The 7,791-nt window shown below is 42.4% G+C and overlaps 1 long non-coding RNA gene across 1 annotated transcript; it reads left to right on the forward strand.

The window, feature by feature from the left end:
- The first annotated feature begins 4,017 nt into the window (after window positions 1–4,017).
- Window positions 4,018–6,982, forward strand: LOC308658642. Its single transcript, XR_014024217.1, has 3 exons — window positions 4,018–4,133; window positions 4,334–4,409; window positions 5,985–6,982. It is a non-coding gene; the product is annotated as an uncharacterized lncRNA (long non-coding RNA).
- The last annotated feature ends 809 nt before the right edge of the window (window positions 6,983–7,791 follow it).

Below are 7,791 nucleotides of genomic sequence, written 5' to 3' on the forward strand. Positions count from 1 at the left end.
GATAACAAGAAACAGTATGTACATGTTCAGTATAGATGCAGTTCTCTCCCAGAAATTTTCCATCCTCGATAGATTAAAGTCATGGTTGTGGAACTCTTGGATGGTGAGGAGTGACTGTAGTAAGTCAACGATCTGGATCTACTGGCTTCAGAGTGAGAAACATATGGCGTTTCTCCTGGTAACCTGTCTTAAAGTCACAAAAGCTTTCCACTAGGAAAATAAAAATAGTGATGTGTTCCATGTGTACTAAATAATCACTTTAAAAATTGGAGTCGGAATGCAAAAGATGCTATGTAAATTGCTAAGTTAAATAGTTGTATAGAAGTCAAGATATAGTTTCTAGAGAAATGAAGGTAACCACTGGGAGAGAAAATTCAGAAAAAGTGGGATAATGATTTGGTAGAGGGGGTGGATACAGGGAAAGAGAAAGGAAAAGACAGGCAAAATATTGTTGCTTTGCATTTTTTAAAACCAGGGATTGAACTCAGGGGCACTTAACCACTAAGCCACATCCCTATCCCTTTTAAAAATACAGATGTATTTATAAAATATATTTTTACAAAATATATATATTTGGGAGGGTACTGGGAATTGAACTCAGGGGCACTCAACCACTGAGACACACCCCCAGCCCTATTTTGTATTTTATTTAGAGATAGGTCCTCACTGAGTTGCTCAGGGCTTCTCTAAGTTGCTGAGGCTGACTTTGAACTGCAATCCTTATTCTCAGCCTCCCAAGCCTCTGGGATTGTAGGCATGTGCCACCATGCCTGGCCTTTGCTTTGCATTTTTAATTACCTGAAATTTAAAAATTAAATCATGTGTCTGTATTACCTTTAAAAACTTTTAATTTGTATATTTAAAAAAGGGTGAATAAGGCTTATTTGGAAGTCAAATTGGAATTATAGCAATGTGCAAAGGAATAAAGGAGCTAATTTGTGGCTTGGTTTGGAAAAGTGCAGTTTCATGGCTAGACTGTGGGGTGGTGGGTAGGGACAGGTAGGAGTAACTGGAGATGATTCTGGAAACGTAGGTGAGGGTAGGAGTGTGGGAAGCATTGAATGCCACACTAAGGAGCATGAAATTCCCTTTGTTGGTGGTGGGGAGCTATGAAAAGTTTTGAGCAGCAAAATGCCATCTATGTTTCAAAAGGACTATCCTTATGGCACGGCAATGTGGAACAGGGTTTGGAGTGTGGAGATGGCAGGAAGTAGGAGGGCCAGGTCAGAGGCAGGTACCAGGGTCTTCATGGAGGATCTCAGCCTTCACACACATTCTTGACCTGTGTAGAAAATGATACTTCATGACTGCACCTGGAGTAGAACTCATCCCATTCTTTAGCTGCCTGCCTGGGCGGTGGTCCTCTGACCAGGGCTCTTGTTGGCCACAGTGACACCTGCTCAGGGAGAACTTCATGGGACAGCAGGCAGATAGCAGTGGGTAGGCCACATGGAACTACTACAAGACTCCCATGGGGGCTGCATCTTATTCCAACTTTTAGACTTTCCTATAATTTGCCACTTTTAAAGACATGCCTTCGTCTTTAGCACGAGATTTTTACCAATCCCTCTCTAACCACTCCACACCCTTCCATTGGTTTTTATAAGTAGTTTTTTAGTATTTTCCTCTTGCCTTGCCAACTCATCTAAGAAGTAGGAATTCTTTTCTCCTCCTTTTGTTATTAGCATTTTTAAAATAAAAAAATGGAAAAAATGAATGCTTTTGCACTTCTGGCCTCCTGCTTTCTAGGTTCACACCCACTGGCACCCTCCCTTTGAGACTCACAGCGTTCACCCCACTGGGCGGGTGCTTGAGTGAGGAGGAGCCTCAGCTCTGTCTCTCCTGTCATCACTAGGTCCTCTCTTCCTTCTTCCCCACTTCCACCCTCCCTTTCTCCTGCCCTCCAGTTGCCAGGCAACCTAGCTCAGGGGCAAGCAAAGCTGGCTGGGGGTGCCTCGCTGCCAAAGCCGCCCTGTTGCCCTCTCTGGCAGCCTGGCTGAGTGTTGGGCAACTTGCTGAAGGTCAAAGGCAGGCACCCACAGCCATGGCATTCTCTCCTCTAGGTGTAAACCTGACTCAGGAGGGGAAAGACTTGAGGGCAGGGAATGGGGTCAAGTAGGGCAGTTAATTTTCCCTTCACACCCAAGAGGCTGTGTGGTTCCTGCCTTCCGGCAGGACAGGGTAAAAGTGGAGCTGAATCGGTCTTTGTGCATTTCAGGAATGTGAATGTCATTTCCCTCCATGCCTCACCCTTCCACTGGCCTTGCCGGAGAACTAGACTTGACACTGTAGAATGACAAGTTTACTTGTTAGCAGAGGTTGGAAATTTTGAGTTGGTAACTAGTATCAAGTTACTCAGATATGAGTGGGACTAGTGGCATGGGCCCCCTCTTGGAGCTTGTTAGAAGTGCAGACCCCTGCCCCATCCCACACCATGGAACCAGAAAATGCATTTTGATGGAATGGCAAGATGTTTGTATGTACATTACATTTAAGAACCACTGATCAAATACCCTGGTGTTCACTTGGTTGAAATGAAAGTATGTGGCCATCAGTGGTATCCTGTATTCCACAGACTTGCATTTCTCCTACTCAGAGATGCATCATGAAGCTATAGCCTTAGGGTCTTTCATGGATTTCTCTCTCTCTCTCTCTCTCTCTCTCTCTCTCTCTCTCTCTCTCTCTCTGTGTGTGTGTGTGTAATGCAAATGCAAAGACAGGCTTAGCCTAACATCAGCCTCTTCCCCTTTTCCCCCATTCCTCCTTTTGCAGGTTTGAGACAAGACTTGTTCAGATACACTATCTCACCTTATTTGCACATACTCCTGAGGGGTAATAAAGCAGGGATTATGAATCCTAGAAATGACTTATCTTGTTCAAGGTCACAGACCTAATAATTGGACTCACCCTTGTGATTATTGAACATCACCTCTTGCTTCCTTTTGTGTGTGACCTGAGCTAGAACTTTCAGTCCTTTAAAACACAAAGCTCAAAAAAGTAATTATTTTTTTTAAAAAAGGCAATCAGAAACATAATGTTTGGTTTGGTTTGAGTCACAAATTCCACCACGTAGGGCTGAAACTAGGGACTTTTTCCTGAGCCTCTGCAAATTATTCCAGTAGTTCAGAGGCCTTTTTGAACGAGAGGGTACATGGATTGAGTTTCAAAGAAAAGAATGTCGAAAGAAATCTTCCAGATGAGAATGGTCTCCAGATGTGAACATTGCTCTTCCAGATGTGTGGACGAGTGTGGTGGGAGAAGAGGGGGGAATGAGATGCCTTACATGTCTGCAAAATGAAATGGAAAAACCTCTCTCAGCCACAGAGGAAAGTAGGACAAGAGGAAGAGAAATGGAGTCCAAGTTAAACTCTTCAATGTGGAGCTGGGCTAACAAGGAGGAATAGAAAGAACGGTTCCCAAGCAGACTGATGCTTTAAATGTGCAGTATGCATGGCGGCCACATTCAGACAGTGCTGCTGGAGCACACACTTGGAGGATATTGTGCCTGTAGAAACTCACCCTTCTTCTTAGACCTGAGTGGACCTGCTTGGGCCCTGGGAGGAGCCAGTCTGGAACTGCCCAGGCTGCAGAGCCAGCAGGACAGGCTTGGGGACTTACTCAGGGGAGAAGGGAACCCATTCCAGAATGCGGAAGGAGAAGCAGCCAGGAATGGCACAGTTCTTTCTTTTTTCAACTTCTAAATCAGCAATGTGTTCTCTCAAGGATCACTAGGTTTATTTCTCATGATGTCAGGAGACCCCATGTTTCTCAAATGAGTAAATCTGAAACTATAGAAAATGGAGGTCTTGTGGCCAAGCCGACTTGGTTTGTCTCAAAATCTGCAAATCCCTACCATCACCAAACTCCTGGCTGCATGGAATTACACCCTTTGTTTCCTTCTGCTAGCACCTCACCTCCAGGAATATCTGCCAAATTACTGTTCTAGGTGTCCATTTACCCACCTCTCCACTTACCAGACCTCCCTCTTCTTCCACTTAGAGGCGTCCCTAAGTCCCAATTTCCATGACATCTGGAAGATGACTTCTCTGAGTGGGTCCAGCTGGTGGAAGGTGTTCACAGTTTTATTTTTCTCTAAGGGTTCCCAGAATCTAAAGAATATATTCCAGCAAAAAGTAAGTTGTTAATTACTTGCATTATTAAAGATGTGCACATTTAATAATGCCTATATACCGATTATACACACGTACACACAAACTGGCATAATCTCTGGTTAATATGCTAATAATATCATTTAATAATCGATAAATTGAAAAGTTAACTGGCTGTCTTCTCTTTTCCTCTGTGGGGCCTGATTCTCCTCTGGGATCTCCAGTGCAATGCATTTCTCAAGTGCCATATCAACCAGAAGGCAGATTTTCCAGTTGGAAGGCATTCAGACCATTGCAGGGGTAAGCCCAGCACCAGCCCCCTGTGGGCAGATCAGTGTTGCTACCAGGAAGTATAGCATCATCACCATCATCATTATCACATCATCATCAATGGCTAAGGGTTCTTAATTTATTTTTTTTCATGGTACAAGGGATGGCATATTGGAACTTTCTATCATTGAACTACATCCCCATCCTTTTTTAATTTTTTTGAGACAGGGTGTCACTAAGTTGCTTACAGCCTTTCTAAGTTGCCTAGGCTGGCCTCAATCTGGTGATCCTCCTGCCTTATCCTTCCAAATAGCTGGCATTACAGGTATGCACCATGTTGCCCAACTCCTTTTATTCTTAGTCTAATTGCCATTGAATTTGGAAGCTGTTTTTTAAGTTTAGTCCTAAGTCTATCTTGATATTCCAATTAGTATCCAATTCACAGTTTTATGGGATTGACTCTGTCCTGGTTTACTAGGTGAATATATCTTTAAATTTTATTATACTTAAAACCATTTGAACTGATTGAAAACTTAGGAAAATTAGTTTGAATTGATTGAAAGCTTGGAAAAATTAGGTTTAGTTCAGTATATGGTCTAGAAAATGTATGCACTCTATCTTGGCTTTTAACTATAAATCAAGTATATTTCATGCCTCTGAATTGGATAGATTTCTGTGTTTGACATGTGTCATGGCAAAGGCATGTTATTTTGTTCTTGGATTCTCCATTATTTTGAAAAGATTTCTAAAGCCTAACACTACGATTAGCCCATCTTTCCCATAAGTGCTGCACTGACGACTGTTAATCATTACATTTAGATCAAGCATCAGGATCATAAAGATTCCCTGCCTTCTGTGCACTCTTCCACCCACTGCCCAGAATCAGGAGAGGGTATTTTGGTTCATCTGCTTCCCTGGTGTGAGCAGGACTGTTCAGACAGAAGGGACATGGTCTTCCTCCTCTGTCAACTCAGAACTCTACCAGACATCATTCCTGCTCGAGAGGGGATCCCAGCCACATGCTCTGTAACTCATTAATCCTCAATAGTGACTAATGCCTCAAAACCCAGCCCTTGTCTTTGGAGTCCAGGGGTGTAATTTCATTGGAATGTTTCTGTTGACTTGTTCTCTGCCTTTCTTTTCACCTGTCTGTTATGCTTAGCTCTGCTCTCCTGCACGTGTTAATTCTAATCCTTTGGTGTGACCCAAACTAAAGAAGATGCCTCAGGAATGGACTCTGTACCTATTTGACTTCTCCTGGTGTGCTCTGATACCTCATCCTCTACTATTAATATATTAGATCAAACCTACCATTTCTTGGGAGCCATATATATATAACATTTATTGCTACTAACGATCTAACCAACTAGATGGTGTCATTCCCATTTTTTAGATGAAAGGTCAGAGAGGCTGAATCCCTTGCCTTGCAGCTAGAAATCAGATTAAACCTGGTCTGACTCCAAAGCCTCTGTTTCAAGGACTTCCAGCTCCCATTCTTATTGCCCCAGTCAGACCCTCATGATGTCAGGAAATTCTCAACTTCCCAAACCAGTCTATTTAAGTTCATTTTACTAATAAAAATGATAATGCCTGTGTGTCTTATAGGTGGTGTAATGAAGTGAAAGGAAAAAGAGAGTGGATAGCCAGAAAGTTTGGAAATCATTCTGACTACACTAAAGGAACACTTGGGTTCCAAATGAGATGTTTCCCTCAGGATGACTTTTGCCATAAGGGTGTGACCTTACCACCACCCTTTTCATTGGGTGAATGGATTGAACCCTGTGACTGAACCTGACTGAGGAGATTCTTTTCCGGTTCATGACCCTAATCTTAGAGATGAAGAGTCTTTAATCATAGTTCCTTGAGTAACTGAAGAGCTGGAGGTATCAGAGTGAGACAACGGGGTTGAGGGCTTGATCCTCATTTTATCAAACAATTCAGAGTAGACCTTCATTCTAGATGTTGTAACAAGATAGCATTTTTGGTAAAATAAAATAATTTCCTCCCCAGTCCGTTGTCTTGTGCTACCCCGTATTCCTGATCCCTTGAAAAATAACCTGTCTGGGCCACCAGAGGACAAGCCTATGTCTATGTACAGTAGAGGCAAGTTCATTCCTCCTCCTTTTAGAAAGCATTTGACACAGTACAAACAATAACAAGAGGCACCCTCAGTGACAATTTTTCCCCCCAGCAGTGACAATCAATATCTTTGCTGTGTTGTCCCTGGAACTCTGAAGATAATCCTGAAGGTCTCAAGCAGGTCTTTTCACAGAAGCTGAAAGCTGAGAGCCTCAAGTGTAATTCTGAAGGTTGCCATAAGAAGTGGAATTGCTGGAAGATCCACAGGACACTTTTCATAGGGCAGCTAGGAGATTGTTGAATCCAGGACTGCAAAGAAAAGGTTTTCAATTCTGAGCCTTCCAAGCAAGTTTTAAGGAAAGTGACTGTTCATCCTTTACTGGTTACAAATGAAGGAGACGAAGCCATACTCACCTCAGAATCCTCTTCTTGCATTGATTTGTACTTAGGGATGAGGGTGGTAATTGGGGGAGGGAGACCAAAGCTTCTTGTTTCTTCGTTGTATGTATTGCTTGCTCAGGAAATATGAGCAAATGTCTCATGATCTTTATCATCATGTATTTATTGTCTTTCTGGTTGACTGTACAGAGACTATCATATTTACAAAAATAAAATGCTGCCTCTGTGGAGAGTCTTTCATAATGAGATTTCTGGGCCAAGTCATCTTCCCCCTAATTTTCAGAGATGAGAATGAAAGCCAAGAGAGGTCACTAGTTGAAGAATAAGTCATCAGCAGAGAAGCTGACAGCTCAGCCTTCTTCAACCTGGCTTGTAGCCAAGAGATGGGCTCAGTGCAAGACCCAGGTGTTACTCCAAGCCCTCAGTATGCATCCTTTACTGCAATGGGCACATGTGGTTAGCACTGAATACAGGAGTGGGATACAGCAAGTGTAGTCACTGAATTAGTTGCAATTTGAAATTTATTAGTTGCCTTAATGATTAACAAACATACACTAAATATCTCTATGCCAAATATTGCACCTTACATCAAGGAGGGGATGCAAAGGTTGTGACGTTTCAACACAACTAGTGCAGAAGAAAGGACAGCATAATCTGTACATTGCCTTAGTTAACAAATAAGCATGAAACCATTAAAGAATGAAGCGGAGAATGTCTTCAAAATGGCAAAGAAAGGAGGATGAAGGGAACACTAAAGAGAACAAGTTCTGTTCTCTTGGCTGTGTAGTCAGGCTGAGTTTAAAATTTTATTTGTTCTTTTTAGTTATACATGAGAATAGAATGTATTTTGACATACATACCTGGAGTCTATCTTCCCATTTTTGTGGTTGACTTAATGTGGAGTTACACTGGTCCTGTATTCATGTATGAACAC

This window comes from Spermophilus citellus, assembly GCF_964194105.1.
Source record: "Spermophilus citellus genome assembly, chromosome: 10".
Classification (NCBI taxonomy): Eukaryota; Metazoa; Chordata; class Mammalia; order Rodentia; family Sciuridae; genus Spermophilus; species Spermophilus citellus.